Source organism: Nothobranchius furzeri, chromosome 17 (assembly GCF_043380555.1).
Source record: "Nothobranchius furzeri strain GRZ-AD chromosome 17, NfurGRZ-RIMD1, whole genome shotgun sequence".
NCBI classification, from domain to species: Eukaryota; Metazoa; Chordata; class Actinopteri; order Cyprinodontiformes; family Nothobranchiidae; genus Nothobranchius; species Nothobranchius furzeri.
In genome coordinates this window covers 30,245,993-30,263,120 of record NC_091757.1, presented here as the reverse complement: position 1 = coordinate 30,263,120, position 17,128 = coordinate 30,245,993, and positions in this window count along the sequence as shown.

The following is a 17,128-nucleotide window of genomic DNA, read 5'->3' as shown; positions in this document are numbered from 1 at the left end:
CAGAGGCATGGAAGACATGTAGGACAGTGGTCCCTGAGGAAACACTGGTGTAAACAACCGCTCGGGTTTTCATTTAGAAACAAACGAACTGACCTAAAGTAACTTGACCTGCAACCCAGAGTTCCTCCAGTTGTGGATTCAGATCAGCTGCTCTTCACTTTCCCCATTCATCTATCTACCAGAGAAGAACAGCGCTGTGACACACTGAGTTTCAGATTCAGTCCACATCAGTCAATTGGCTTCCCGGATGATGCACGACTGTAATCTATCCATCACGCTGTAATTGACTACCTCCCTTTAAATCAAGACAGTCACTTGGCAGAAGAATGCTGGAAGTTTCTGTCTCCACTGTGTGCCAAGGTGTCTTCCGTGTCCCCACAGAGAGACGAATGAACCTGTGGATGTAGTGGGGACACACTGCCATCGTGTGGCAGCTATGTGCAGTTACATGTAAACATCAGGGAAATTAAAGAAGTCTGGAACGTTGAGAAATATGGATCATCTTTGATATGAAGTTCCTAAAAATGTTTTAACTTCTTAAACTTTATTTGTTATAAAAATGCAGTTTTTTCCAAACTGCATCCTTGATTGAGAACTTGTTTTGTGTTAAAAAGTTCTTAAGAGTTTTAAGTATTCGGCCTAAGTGCAGCACCACCAGGCCAGCGGGTGTTGGTTGTGTTTGCTGAGCGGGGGGGTGTGTGATCTGTGTGAAGCCCCCACCCCTGGCAGACGGGCATGGTGAAGACAGCTTAACACGAGAACAATGGGGTCCTTTGACCAAAACGACGCCCCCAAGACGTGTGGCCTCCTGTCACCTTGGCAACCCCCCATGGGATGGTGAGTTGGGTGACAGCTGGAGGGGAGGATTTACAAAACTGGAGTCCATTTCTTTCCACTGAATCTCCACATTCTCTGGTGTAGCCTCTTTTCCATCTTGTGTTTGGCCCAGTGGTCTCACCACCTCTAGTTCCTCAGGACAAAAATAGGAAAAATAAAAGCAATAAATCAGCTCTTCCTGGGCAGAGAGAGAGAGAGACCACTGAGTTTATTGAATAATTTGGGACAGAGCCACAAGATTTCACACTTGCTCTACTCTTGATTTTACCCTTCGTTTTAAAGTTCGGCTGAGGCACAAGGAGACAAATGAGTTGCACCAGCCTCCAGATTTAAAGACTTTGTTCTTGTGATTAGTTAAGTAGAGTGAATGGTAGGAAGTTGTCCTGCTGCCTTGGTGATTGCAGCTCTCGCTGCTGTGGGACTTTATTGATGCTCAGAGGCACAATGTCTCTGAGCCCAACACAGCTCTGCTATGGAGCTCAAGACAGCAGGAGGACGGCGACAAAACAAAGACGCAACAAGAGGCGCTCGAGCTCTTCAGTCTGCTGCTGTGTCTGCATGCAGCTGTGACTGGATCAAACCTGCTTCAGACACAAAAAAGTTTACAATTAGTTGCAAGCGAAACACTGCTTCATGGTGGAGAGGGGAGCGTTCACACATTAATATTCCTGTGCTGTTAAACTTTCACGTCACACGTTGAGGATCCATCTGGGTTTCTTCCAATTCAAGCTCTGCCTCACATCTGTTTACATTTTGGGCTTAAGCTGTGTTTTGGTTTTATTTTTGTTAAGTGCACTTTATCCTGCTCATGGACTTAATTTTCACTTTATAGGGGGGGGGGGGGTATCTTTACAGTATGCTCTAATGGGAAACAGGCTTCAACACAAACGGTTGTTTTCCGCTTTGTCCTAGAGCTCAACCCGTGTCAATTTAATATAGCATAATATTGTTTTTGGATGGTAAAATGTGCAGGGGTCAAAACTTGACTTTGGAGAGGGTGGAGGGGACATGCCCCCCCCCCCCCCAACTACGTCCATGATTCTACTTTAGTTTTTGTGAAGGAGGACCACTCGCTCTGCATATAAAACATCCTTACATGTTGTGGAGCACCTGCGTGAATAATGTACATCACATTATTTAATTACATCTTTGTCTCAAGTTTTTTTCAAATCCAACGAAAGTAACGAGAACATCAGACAGGAAAACTGAGGTCAAAAGGGTCTGAGGGTATTTATTCTGTAGTGACAGTGGTGCGTTGTGTAGGACAGCCCTGATATCTCACCCAGCTTTAGTACGTCTGAATTATTGGAAATCTGCCCATTTGTTTCTCCTTTTACTCTTACATACAGTCAGGGGAATACTTTCCGTCACACCTTTATTTATTAATCCAGATGAAAGGAGCCATGTTCATCCTTAATTATTTAAATGAATGAAGTTTATTTTGGCACAAGACAAACAGCTGGTTCCAGTCGGCCTATTTAACAGTAAGGGTGTAGTTTAAGCAAAAGCTTATAATGTCCAACTACAAATTTGATCAAAGTGTGCACTCAATCAGAGAAGTTCAATTTTCTCCACACCAGAAAATAGAGAATAGCCTGTTTTAGGAGGACAGTAGCCGCTATAGCTGATCATCAGTATGACCACCTCTGTAAAAGCAGGAGTATTTTTGGTCTGGAGCATACAGCTCAATTCAAATCACGACAAGAGTCGTCTCAAGGCACTTCACATAATAAACAATCCAATACAGGTCAGTTCAATAAGCCAATCAGAAAAAAATGTTTCCTAATTCCTATATAAGGAACCCAGCAAATTGCATTAAGTCACTGACTAGTGTCAATGACTTTACAGCAATCCTGATACTAAGCAAGCATGTAGCGACAGTGGAGAGGAAAACTCCCTTTTAACAGGAAAAAACCTCCAGAGGATCCTGGCTCAGTATAAGCAGCCATCCTCCACGACTCACTGGGGATCGAGAAGACAGAGCAGACACACACACACACACACACACCAAGTAGTGTTTTTATGGTTACATTGTGATTTCTTAGTAAATATTCTATTAGGTGAGAGATAAACTTTATTGTATTTATCCTAGTGGATCTATGATTAAACGGGTAAACTAGTAGAAGCACATTCAATGTCAAGGCAAGTAAAGTGTTATTATCAGGAGAGAGAGAATGTTTAAATGGTTAGCAACTGTCTTCAATAATCTTTCAGGAAAGGAAAGGACGTCAGAAGTAAGTTGTAATTTGTAAGTTGTAAAAACGTACACTGTATAAAGCGCTTTGAGGAAGAGCTATAATTTATTTTAAAGATCAAGCAGAGGGATAACAACTAAAGTATTTATATTTAGAAAACAGCAAGAAATAAACAAAAATAAGACTGACAAACGTAAAAACTACTAGATGCATATGTAATCAAGTGATTCTCAAAACAACGTGACCATCAAGGAACATCTGTCAGGTCATCATGCTACTGATCAAATCTAATGGCCATATAGGACAAGTGTCATCTTATGATGCTTGTCTAGCAATAACAAAACAATGTCATGGTCTGTGTCTGTGTCTCCCTCATGTGTCTCCTTGTGTTCTCCATCCCTCTCTAGGTTCTCCTTATGTGTCACCTAGCGTCCTCATGTGTTCCCTGATCTGCAGCCCCTCTAGGTTTTCCCCCTCCCCAGGTATCCTCCCAGGTCCGTTGCTCCCGTGGTCCCCCTTATAACAACGCAGGGCCAATCAGACGATGTTATTGAAGGGGAGGGTAATACATGGCCTGACCAATCGGTGGACAGTGGGCGTGTTGGGCCAGGTCAGCCTGAAGCAGTACCCCTCGGGAAGAGGGCCGAGAATGGGCCTTGGTTGGCCTGGGAAAATTACAGGCCACCCAGGTATGTAATCAACCTACGCTGCCCGGCCCGGGCCGACCCGGTACAGGTGGGAATGGGGCTTAAGTCACACCTCTGTAGTTTTTCTTTCTGTTGTTTTTTCCTATAGGTTCAGCTTTTCATTTATTATTCTCTTTTAGTGTGTTCTCACCGGTTCTTTAGTTCTCCTTCCTCATATCATTAGTTATCTTGCTCTTGTCTTTAGGTTTTGTCTTTATTCTTGGGTCATGTTATTTTCCTCTCCCTGATTAGTTAATTGTTTTCACTAGGTTTCTCTCCCCACACACCTGCAGCTCATCTCCCACTCATCCTGCCCCAGTGTATTTAACCCTGTCTGCGTCTCAGTGTGTTGTGGGTTCGTTGTTTGTGTCAGCTTCGTCTCGTCCCCCTCTCTAGCTTTTGGAATCGCTAGGTTTAGTTAATTAGGATTTTTGGATTCTGTTTTTTGGCGCCCTGCATTCCCTGGATTTACTCCTTAATAAAGGATTTTTACGTTTCTTCCACCTCCTGCCTCGTTTATCTGGCTCTGCATCTTGGGTCCTAACCTCTCCAAAGCCACCTCGTGACAAACTATGATGAAGTCAAGGGCAAGAGCTGCTCTCTCTATGTTGAATTAAAAAGGTGATAAGAAAGTGGGAGCTGATCTGCTCAAAAGTAGAGGCAAAATAAAGATTTACCAAAAATAACAGAAAATATTCACTAACCTACTCAGAAGGTGTTCAATATTTAAGTACAGAAACAGTTAATTTAGAAACGATATAGATTGGCTAACACAAGGTAGAGGTATGTACATAACTTCTATCCTCATATTTAGTAAAGAACTAGATTCTGCAAATGTGTAGTTAATTTCAGCATCCTCATATAGAAGTAACTGATTCGAATGAATCCTACGAAAGTTACAAACACTTAAATCAAGGTGCAGGTAACTTCAGTCAAACAGGGAAATTTGTTTAGAAGACTCATGTGTTAGGAAAGTCTCAAGGTCATAGCATAATCTCTCGTCTCTCGTCTTCCTCCGCTTATCCGGGTCCGGGTCGCGGGGGCAGCATCCCAACTAGGGAGCTCCAGGCCGTCCTCTCCCCGGCCTTGTCCACCAGCTCCTCCGGCAGGACCCCAAGGCGTTCCCGGACCAGATTGGAGATGTAACCTCTCCAACGTGTCCTGGGTCGACCCGGGGGCCTTCTGCCGGCAAGACATGCCCGAAATACCTCCCCGGGGAGGCGTCCAGGAGGCATCCTGACCAGATGCCCAAACCACATCAACTGGCTCCTTTCGATCCGGAGGAGCAGCGGTTCTACTCCGAGTCCCTCCCGAATGTCCGAGCTCCTCACCCTATCTCTAAGGCTGAGCCCGGCCACCCTACGGAGGAAACTCATTTCGGCCGCTTGTATCCGCGATCTCGTTCTTTCGGTCATTACCCAAAGCTCATGACCATAGGTGAGGATTGGGACGTAGATCGACCGGTAAATCGAGAGCCTGGCTTTCTGGCTCAGCTCCCTCTTCCCCACGACAGATCGGCTCAGCGTCCGCATCACTGCAGACGCCGAACCAATCCGCCTGTCGATCTCCCGATCCCTCCTACCCTCACTCGTGAACAAGACCCCGAGATACTTAAACTCCTCCACTTGAGGTAGTACCTCTCCCCCAACCCGGAGGTGGCAAGCCACCCTTTTCCGGTCGAGAACCATGGTCTCAGATTTGGAGGTGGAGATCCTCATCCCAGCTGCCTCACACTCGGCCGCGAACCTACCCAGCAAGAGCTGAAGGTCAGAGCTGGATGAAGCTAGGAGGACCACATCATCCGCAAAAAGCAGAGACGAGATTCTCCTGCCACCAAACTCGACACACTCCACACCACGGCTGCGTCTAGAAATTCTGTCCATAAAAGTGATGAACAGAACCGGTGACAAAGGGCAGCCCTGGCGGAGTCCAACCCTCACTGGGAACAGGTCCGACTTACTACCGGCTATGCGGACCAAACTCACGCTCCTCTGGAAAAGGGACTGAATGGCCCTTAACAGAAAGCCACCCACCCCATACTCCTGGAGCGTCCCCCACAGGGTGCCCCTGGGGACACGGTCATAAGCCTTCTCCAAATCCACAAAGCACATGTGGATTGGTTGGGCAAACTCCCATGCCCCCTCCATCACCCTATCATAGCATAATGTAAAAGAAAAACCTATGGTAATCTAAAAATCCATCTACTAATGGTGCTTCCGAAGATATTGGGTGATCTCAAATGATATTGGGTTAATGATAGTATTTAAAATCTGCTAAAGGGAGCGAACTAGGTCATTCATAGATGACTATTTAAAAGGGCATAATCAGTACTCATGAAAGTCTAGGACATCACACATCATCCCTTATGTCCTAATGAAAAGGTAAGTCAGAATTAAGAAAAACAAAACATTTATCATCACTCCTAAATTTGACATTTCAATACTGGTCACTTAATTTTCTATCAGGGGTCACACTCTACTTAACGTTATCTTGTTTCTTCTCATGATCAAGTTTTTTATTGTTATTTAACAGACGCACAAGCGTCGGATAGTTAGCAGATTGTCAAGAGGAATCAGCTAATTATTTTACACGAAGAAGGACGCCTGACCCCTGTCTGAATGGGTCAGCGTGGCTCAGCAATCTCCTTTGTTTGGGTTATGACAAGGAAACAGTGGGATTTTCATTTTCAGGCCATGCAGCCCTGAGAAGTGGCTCTCTGTTTCACATTTCCAACCCTTTTCCTTTCCACCGCTCTGTGCTTCCTTGTAAGCACAATACATTTGTGATACGTCAGCGGTTATCAAAATCACGTTTTCCATCAACCCTCTGATAATTTTCAGATCATTTCCACATTTCCTGAATTCACATTTCCATCAGTGTACGATATTAACCAAAAGGTATTTTGTGAGTTATTTTTTCCTCCATATAGATACCACACCGTCTCTTCTTCAGCATGAGGTCAGATTTAGGCTTACGAATCTGCCCTCCAACTGTGTATCTACCCACAGCGGGGCTCGCTTATCAGCCAACCAGCTTAAAAGTCTGACCACCAACTTGAAACATGTGCAAATGATTTGCCATATCCTTCTTTCTACACGAATAAGCAAGTTCAGACACTCTCTCATCCATTCGAACAACACTTAAAGCAGACAACATCTAAGACAACATGAAACAACAAACAACAGAATAAATAGAGCTCATTTCTAATTCTCGGGCAAAAACGCTCAAAAACCAAGCCAAATTACAGCATTCCCGGATTCTTTTTATCTTTCTCTCTGACCAAAACAGCATTCAAGGAACCTGTCAAAACCATCCTATTCAAGGCGGACGTCACCATAATTCGAAACGCAATAGTTATCATACCGGTTTTCAAAACCATCCTATTCACGGCAGACGACCCCATCTATTTCTTACACCAGAGTTGCATTTCTAATTTCGGCTAAAATGCAGAAAACCAAGCCAATACAGACAGAATTCAAAAGAACCCATCAAAACCATCCTATTCACGGCGGACGACACCACTTTATTCCCTGGTCACCTAGGATTTTCTCTCGGTACCACAAAGACAAACAACAACAACAACAAACTTGTCTCACGGAATCTCTCTCCACTCAGGGCTTGAGTAGTTTGTGGATCCGCACCCCCACCTACCCCACTTTTCAGCCCACTTGCGATAAAAGGAAGGGTCAGTTGGGGGCTTTGAGAAGTCTTAGGGCTGAAAATGATAGCCTCTGTCTTGGCATCGTTCAGCAATTATAGAGAGGGAGAGATTGTGTGTGTGTGTGTGGAGGAAGTCAAGAATGTGTGTGTGTGTGTGTGTGTGTGTGTGTGTGTGTGTGTGTGTGTGTGTGTGTGTGTGTGTGTGTGTGTGTGTGTGTGTGTGTGTGTGGAGGAAGTCAAGAATGTGTGTGTGTGTGTGTGTGTGTATCTGTGTGTGTGTGTGTGTGTGTATCTGTGTGTGTGTGTGTGTGTGTGTGTGTGTGTGTGTGTGTGTGTGTGTGTGTGTGTGTGTGTGTGTGTGTGTGTATCTGTGTGTGTGTGTGTGTGTGTGTGTGGAGGAAGTCAAGAATGTGTGTGTGTGTGTGTGTGTGTGTGTGTGTGTGTGTGTGTGTGTGTGTGTGTGTGTGTGTGTGTGTGTGTGTTTGAGTGGCTTGAGTGTGTGTGTCTGAATGAGTGAACATGCAGAGAGGCATAGAGCAATACATTTACATTCAGTTGATTGAGTCCATGATCAAGAATTAATAAACATAATTTTTTCCATAACAGATGGCAACCAACTTTTCAGAGTTTTAAGTTTGTTTTATTTCTTTTCTTATTAACTGAAAGATTGACAAGGGTCTCTCCCAAAAAATAAACAATATTTCAATCAGAAACAGCCTTAAAATATTAAAATAACAAGTTCACAAATGTGTCAGATTGGATTCAGGATATTGGGACACAGTCTGAGAGTTTTGCTCTCACTGATCCATCATCTTTAATCATACTACAGTAACGCTGTGTGATGCAGTTACGTTATCTTAACTGTGTGTTTTCTGTGTATTTATCTACTCAGTAAAAACCCCTCAGTGCTGCAGGTGACCCGATCAAGATCTGCACTGGCTGGGTGGCTCTTGTGTGAGAAATGAACCAGGCTGACATGTTTCAGCCATGATAAATGAGCAGGTGTTAAGTAAATGGACTCATTATTCATGACCTCTAAGCTCCCTGGGTGCTGCCAGGATCACTGATGGCTTCCAGACCTTTACTTTGCAGAAGGGGTTTGTTGTGTCTTGATTCTGTGGGTCAGAGAAGAACTCGCCGCCTTGGGGGCTAGGCCATGCTGTCGGGGTTAAGTTGAGGAGCTTGGGCTGATGACCTCAACGCAAGAAGTTCACTGGCACTTGAACTCAGTGGCTGCCTGAGAGTTGGGTGGCTGTGGCGAGATCCCGTGCTGATGGTTTCTAAGTTTTTTTGCAAAGAAAAATAGTCAGGTACATCCTTTACAATCGGTCATGCTCATTTGTGGAAATGTTTATTTTCATTTACCTTTTTTTAAATGTTACCGACAGTGTATCAGTACCACTAATTTTAATGTAGTAAACTGCAGAAAGATCAAAGTGCTCCTACTAGTTTATAAATCACTCAATGGTATGGGACCAAAATACATGTCAGATCTCATTCCTGTATGTACACCCAATAGGGCTCTGAGATCCCTTGGAAACAATCAGCTGGTAGAACCTCGGGTCAGAACAAAACATGGTGGAGATGCATTTAGTTACTATGCTGCTCACATATGGAATCAGCTTCCCCATGACCTCAGATGTGCCCCAACCCTAGTGTTGTTTAAACCAAAACTAAAAACCCTAATGTACTCATCAGCCTTTAAATGAATGGTTTCCTATGCTGCGTCGTCTCCACTGCAGTCTTTGCTGTAACGTTGTCTTCTCCTTTAGCTCTAAACTGTAAATCTATGTGTGTACTTTAATTTGTGTTTTCATGTTGTTTTCATATCATGTCCTGATAATTGTAAAGCACATTGAATTGCCTCTGTGTTTGAAATGTGCTCTATAAATAAAGCTGGCTTGCCTTGCCTTATTTTGCGTTAGACCAGCAGATATATTATGAAGCTCATGAGCTATGGATAGCTACCACTGTACCTCATTTCTGCTGCAAACACCCACAGAAGCCAATGGGAAAGTTTTCTGCTGTGTAAAAACTTAGTTCTGTCATTCACCCCAAGAAAAAACACAAACTTCACTTGTGAAGCTTAAACATGAAGGACATGTACTGCAAACATGCTCATTTTCCATGAGGAAATATCAAATGGTGTTCTAATGGTGACATTAGCTATATGATGTCATTTTGGTTAAAAATGTAACAGCTGAGCTAGGACTTTGTTGGACTGGACCTGGGTGCCTGCACTCAGATTGGGAGAGGGAATGAGAAACAAAGGAAAAATATTCAGGATTGTAAATTCACCAAATCATACTGAGTACTAAAGATTCATGACAAATCTCTCATTTAATAAGAAGCTTAAAGGAGCAATATTTTGGAATTTGCAGTACTTTTATTTTGAAAATTACCAAGGGGTTTACTCTGAAACTGTGTGTGATTTCCTGTCTAGCCCTACGTTAAACTGTGGAAATTGACATGTCCCAGAAGCAGCTTGCTGAAAAATAGAACCCAATCTTATTTTTAGCTGTGCAGCGTGTCGCTTCCTGGACGCACCGCTGATGCTTTTCAGTGTGTAACCAGGGTAAACAGGAGCAACCCAGACGTTACTTTTTGTACCCCTAAAAAGCCACAATGTCTTTTTTTTTAAATCTAATATTGGGTAAAGAAGGCTAGAGGCTAATGTTGAGCTAACAATGCTAACAATGATTTAGAGACAAATAGCTCTAAAAACGTCTCAAACCACTTTTTAAATAACCAACAACTCAGTATTACAGTGTAATTTATCATCAACTTACTGTGTACTCGTCTTTGCTTGTCTTCTAGAATCTTCTGGTACTGATTTGTGAACTGACAACAGCCTCGAAACTCACAGAACGGTGGTGAGATAGTGATTTTTTGTTTTGAAAAATGGGCTGTAGTAACGAAATTGACCACAGGATGTCATTCTTACTAATTCTTATGTATTGCCCCTTTAGGATTAACATCATATATGTGAACATTACAGTAGTACAGTAGTATTTGAGGTGTTTTCTGGAGAAAGACAGGAGGTCCTCTGCTTTGACAGCTTCTGATAACTCGTCCACCATTATAGAACCACAAATCATTACAAATTTTCCTTGTGCATGAGAGATGGCAGAACAGGACTATATAAGTGTTTAAAGGGACCATTAGCTTGATTGAGGGCTGGACTGCTAGCTACCAAATTTCTGTCTTTTTCTGAACCTAAAAAGAAATTTTGAGATTATTTAACCAATAATGACGTTGACATTTCATTAAAACTAAAAAGTGTCAGCATTATAATAGCACCAGAGATAACATGTGTGAGCCAGGCCCAAGCTTCTTCATCTCATAGCAGGAGATTAATGTGTTCTGATATCCTGCTGTGTTAGAAAGACTGTTTGGATGTTTTGAAATGACTTTCTGTGGCAAGATTATGAACAAGATCTTACTTAATGTACATACACGTCCCACAATGCAACCCGCCATATTCTCAGGGAGTAAACAAAACATCAGTTTTTAAAAAATGCAATAGAGTACTTTTGGGTAAAGGCTGACGATATATCAGCCGGCCGATATATCGGGCCGATATATAAAAATTTTTCCTTATCAGCCATCAACTGAAATTATTTTTAAAAGCCGATAAGGAAAAAATTTGAATCAGGCACCTGTGTGGCCAACTTCTGCTACTACTAGACTGAAGAAAGGACCCCAACACATGTGAGCCAGCCCACTCAACAGCGCTGCGCTCCAGGTCACCTTATGTTAAAATAAACAGTAAGATTTCTAAAGAATATGCAATGTTGATTTAGCCTTTAAAATGTATTTATTGAGTCACGAACTCGTCACGTAACCTGTTTAGCATTCTAGTACTTGGCTTGAAACATGTTGGCTTCAGATGCTAGTTTGTTTAGCACTCTGTTCAGCAACAAAGGCAAGTGCCAGCGTGATTACATTTACTGGGGTTTGTTAGTAAAATCAAGTCAGTTGGTAAAAGGCATAAACGGAAGATTGAAGATGGCAAAAACATTATTGGAGATTAGGGTTGGGCATCGAGCATCAGTTGGAACCAGGACTAACTTGGCCGACCGGAAGCGACCCGCTTCCGGTCGGCAACAAGATGGCACCTGTGCTTGGCTTAGCCGCAGTCACCGGCCACGTTTTCAAACTTGTCTCCACTAACCTCCTCTTTTCCACCTTGCTCCTGTCTGTGATCCTCTTCAGTAGTGTCCCTGCTACCATCTCCTATGATCGCCAGACTCTTTTGTCCTTCAGTTCGTTCACGATCGCCCAAGACGCACCGAGGACGTACCATTCTGTTTGTTTACCTGAGTGGCGCACTGGCCTGGAGCCAAACGACGGTCCCGAGCTGCTCGCCTCCAGCTATGTTTATCCGGTCCCGGGAAAACGTCGGAGGAAAAGAGTTAAACGAGCAGGAATCCAGGTGAGAATAAGACTTCTCTTAAAGCGTGGTTTATCTAGTAAACATCGGCGCAATCTTCTAGCTTCTTGTCCTTTGTTTGGTGACCTGAGCGCCACTTCCGCCTTCCCGCCAGGCTGCGTTGCAGCGCGGTTCATCCGTCCAAGTTTTTTAAGGTCAGTTTATCCTCATTCCTCAGTGGTTTCTCCTCCTGTTCCCTCCATAAATGGTTTTTATAAACACCGTGGATCTAACTCTGCTAATTTACTTCCACTAACTCCAGCTGTTTCTGTAGTTTCTGATTCCTCCACCTCACTCAGCATGGCTCTATTAAATACCCGCTCTGTTAACAATAAGTCTTTCCTGCTCAATGATCTTATTCTCTCTAAAAACCTGGATTTTCTGTTTCTGACTCAAGTTTGGCAGAAAAACATCTGATTATTCTGGTCTGATTGAACTCTGCCCGAGTGGTTATTCTTTTCTTAGCCAGCCCTGGGTTTCTGGTCGTGGTGGAGGCCTAGCTGTTGTTTTCAGAGACCATCTTCCATGTAGCTCTACAACCTCTGGTCACTTTGCTTCCATTGAACTGCAGCTCATTAAAGTCGGGCGTAAGGACCCGTTCTACTGTGCTGTGGTCTACCGTCCACCTGGTCCAAACGGTTCTTTTCTTCAGGAGTTTAGTGACTTTCTATCCTCCACTGTGAAGCTGTCCAGACTGGTGATTGTTGGTGACTTTAACATCCACGTTGATGATCCCTCTGATCACTTTGCCATGAATTTCTCCAGCCTTATGGACTCCTTTGGCTTAAACCAGCATGTTTCTGGCCCCCCACACACCAGGGGGCACACTCTGGACCTTGTTTTTACCCTGAGTCTAAATGCTGACAGTGTTTGTCCTGAGGACGTTTATATTTCAGATCACCATTGCATTTTCTTTAACTTGTCAGTTTCTGCATCCCCACCTCCTGCTCGCTGTATGGTTAGTTCTCGTTTTCTTAATGAGAGCACAGCTAGCAATTTTTCTGCTGCTTTTGATCCACCCTGTTCTTCTGATAACGACCCAGATTCCTTAACTTCTCAGTTTAACGAGCTCTGCCTCTCCAATCTGGACAACATCTATCCTGTCAGAACCAGATCAGTTCCTGCAGTGAATCCTACTCCCTGGTTTAATGACAGCCTTCGCAGCCTGAAGTGCCAATGCAGAAAAATTGAGCGTTTGTGGAAGAAAACCCATCTCCACGTCCATCTGCTGCACCTAAAGGATCTTCTGACATTCTGTAACTCTGCAGTCAGAGACGCCAGGGTTTCCTATTTCTCCAACCTGGTGTTCCAGAGCAAAAGGAACCCCAAGGTGCTGTTTAACACCATCGGCAGCATTGTCTCTCCTGCCTCTCCTACAGCCTCCATCCACTCTGTTGCAGACTGTGAGAACTTTCTGTCTTTCTTTGTGGACAAAGTCAATAAGGTTAGATCTAGCATCTCTCCTTCAGCCTTATCGCTGCCTCTCCCGACTCCAACCAGGCCCATCATCCTAGATAGCTTTGCTCCTGTTTCTTTGCCTGAGTTAACCAAACTAGTTAACTCTATGAAGACCTCTGCATGCCCCCTCGACATCTTACCCTCATCTTTGTTTAAAAGTGCTTTTCAGTCCATCGGTCCCAGCGTGCTCTCTATAATTAATACTTCTCTGGTTTCTGGTCAGGTCCCTGCTTACTTTAAGAACGCTGTAATCCACCCACTTCTTAAAAAAACGAGTCTTGACCCCTCTCTCCATAGCAGCTTCAGACCCATCTCTAAACTTCCGTTCATCTCCAAGATCTTGGAAAAGGATGTGGCTAAACAACTCACAGCTGCTCTTGATGAACATAACATCTATGATAGCTTCCAGTCAGGTTTTCGTAGAGCTCATTCTCCTGAAACAGCTCTTCTTAGGGTCTCTAATGACCTTCTGACTCACAGTGATGCAGGGGACTGTTCTGTTCTGGTCCTGCTGGACCTGACTGCAGCCTTTGACACTGTTGACCATCACCTGCTACTGGAGAGGCTCAGAGACTGGGTAGGCCTATCAGGATCTGCTCTGGAGTGGTTCTCCTCTTATCTCTCTGAGTGCTCCTTTTCTGTGGCCGTCTCCAAGTTTAGGTCCTCCACCACCTCTCTTACCCATGGTGTCCCACAAGGTTCTGTGCTGGGGCCTCTGCTCTTCCTCCTCTATCTGCTTCCTCTTCAGCACATCCTGAGCTCCTTCAAAAGAATCTCCTTCCATCTTTATGCAGATGACATCCAACTGTACATCTCCTTTAAGCCCCATGAGATGTCTAAGCTGCAGCTGTTACACACCTGCTTAGACTCTATCAAAACCTGGATGGCTGGGAGCTTTCTACAGCTGAATGAAGATAAGACTGAGATCCTCATCTGTGCCCCAGACAAGCTGGTTCCCAAAGTCAGAGACTCTCTTGGTCAGCTTGCTTCTCACACCAAACCTTCTGTCAGGAATCTTGGCGTGACCTTTGACCCAGCTCTCACCCTGGATTCTCATGTCAGTTCTCTTGTTCACTCTTCCTTCTTCCATCTCAGGAACATTGCTAAGCTGAGTCCCATTCTGTCCCGCTCTGAACTTGAGACAGTTATCCACTCCTTCATCTCCTCACGCTTAGACTACTGTAACTCTCTTTTCACGTGTCTGAGCAGAACCTCCCTGAACCGTCTACAGGTGGTTCAGAATGCCTGTGCTCGGCTTCTGACCAAGTCCTCCAAACACACCCACATCACCCCACTTCTCCTCCAGCTTCACTGGCTGCCAGTCAACTTCGGGGTTCATTTCAAGATCCTGGTTCTGGTCTATAGGGCCTTACATGGACAAGCACCATCTTACATTGGTGATCTTCTTAGTCCCTACACCCCCAGCAGGTCCCTGAGGTCCAGTCATCAAAGCCTACTGGTTGTGCAGCACCAGGCTAAAGACTAAAGGTGACAGATAATCTGCTGCTGTGGCCCCCAGACTCTGGAACTCTCTCCCCCTGAGCCTGAGATCAGTGGACTCCTTCAAAAGCAGATGAAGACTCACTTGTTCAAGCTGGCTTTTGTATGACCTTCTTCACATCTCTCTCTTTATTCTGCTCTCCCCACCTATTCCACCTTCCACAGGATCCACTGATTTCCCTCTTTCCTGTTCACTCTCTCTCTCTCTTTCTTAATGTTTTTTTAATTCACAATTGTCTATTTTTGCTCATTTTAAATATATTTGAAGCACTTTCTAAATGCTTTTTTATATTTTTACCTTTTTTTGTTTTTGTGAAGCGCCTCGTGATTTTTATCTTGAGAGGCGATATAGAAATTATATCTTCTTCTTCTTCTTCTAACTAAGTTTTTCCCGGAATTGTTCAGTTTTAAGTTTCAATTCCTAGTTTCGATGCCCAGTCCGCCAGCTGGAAGAAGAATACGCAGTCGATGTCCATTGAAACATGTTGTAGCAAAATGGGTCCGTACTAAGTAGAATATTAAAAAGTTAAAATGTTGCAACAATGCCACCCCAGAGCTGGTAGGCTCCAGGGAACTAAAAGCACGTAGGTCCGTTGCACCCACAGAGGAACAGACTGGTTTTTAAATACAATAATGGCCTTTATTAACAATTAATCTAAACACATACATATAAAAATATACTAGATTGAAAAAGAGGTGCTACACAAGTCAGTCAAGTTAAAACAGGGAAAACCTAAAAATAACTCCCTTAAATGGGTCCTGTTACACCTGTAACCGGTGTGGGGATCAGTCGTCCATGAATGCCAAGGTGAAGCAGCGAGGGACCCAACACAGCCCAGGTGGCGGAGCCGTCGAGGCGTACCGCCAACGCAGACAACCCCCAGCCGGCACTGCAGGTTGACCGCGCTCTGCCGAGCTGGGGAGGAGATCGGCTGCCCGAGGAGAATGACCTCCAAACAGGAAGAGGCCACACTGGTTATGCGCCTGCTCTGGCTGGTAAGTTTGGAGCTGCATAAGCGTCAGCTTCAAACCAGCACTCTCAGGTCGCAAACGGCATATCGCCACCTCAAACACGCTCGGTGCTGAGGATTAGAATCAGAGAGCTGTCTGTGAGCAGCAGGTATCCGCCTCTTATGAAGGCAGCGTGCCCCGCCCCACAATCACCAGGATGTCATCCACCTGGACAAATCTCCATGAACCAAATTGTTCATCCCACCACAATGTGATCTGCAAATTCTGATTAACGCCTCTTAGAGCCGGTCAAACCAGCTGTCCGTCGTTGCTACTGTGGAGCCAATAGAAACCCTGAATGCAGCATCGTTGAATTGCTTTGCAACAGGAGATGGAGATGTGTGAGGGCAAATTGTCTCTGTCCGTGCGTGCGTGTCTCTCCCTCGTGGAGCTGATGGAGAAGTATAAATTAGGCTTAAGACTCGCTGCAGAAATAAAAACACAGCATCAACAGTCAAACGCAACACTCTTCTGTAACCCATAAAATGATCAAGAGCATCATGCTACATCAGCAGCTTGCGATGACGCTACAGATATTAAGTAAATAAATATAATTATGATAATCATATAATAAATCTCACAACACAGAGTTTATATTCTTTTTTTTCTATTGTTCTGAAACCGTTTGCACCTTGTTAATGTTTTGAGTTTGTTTTATGTTCAAAGTTCAATAAATATTAAGAGATTTATTGACTTATTTAATTTATATTGCACACAGTGAGTGTTCAGTTGTCTTTCACAATCAACGTGCTGCTAAAACATATATCGGCTTTAGATATCGGCCATCTACAACAAGTTTTTTTTAAATTGGTATCAACATCAGCCTTAAAAAAACCCATATCAGTCGGCCTCGAACTTTGGGTGAATTATTCAAAAAACAGAACCTTATAAGAATGATTAAAAAACTCAGGGCAACAGATTTTAACCTTCATGGATGCATAGTGGTCATTTCTAGCTATCTTTCCAAGGCACCAGCAGCCAGACTGGATTTGTAGTCTTATTACATCAAATCAAATCAAAATCAAATCAACTTTATTTATATAGCACTTTTCATACAAAAGAAATGCAACTCAAAGTGCTTCACAGATTAAAATGGCCCCATGGATCCCATATTCCCATCCCAGCCCCCTCCCCAAGTATAAAACAATTGACAATTACACTTTCCCCTCCCGCAAACAATTTCCAAGGTGAACGTACACTCACCCACACACTCGCACACACACACACACACACACACACACACACACACACACACACACACACACACACACACACACACACACACGTGAACAACAGAGTAAACAATAGGCTGAGTTCAGATGGGTCAGGTAATGGACGACACATCATCA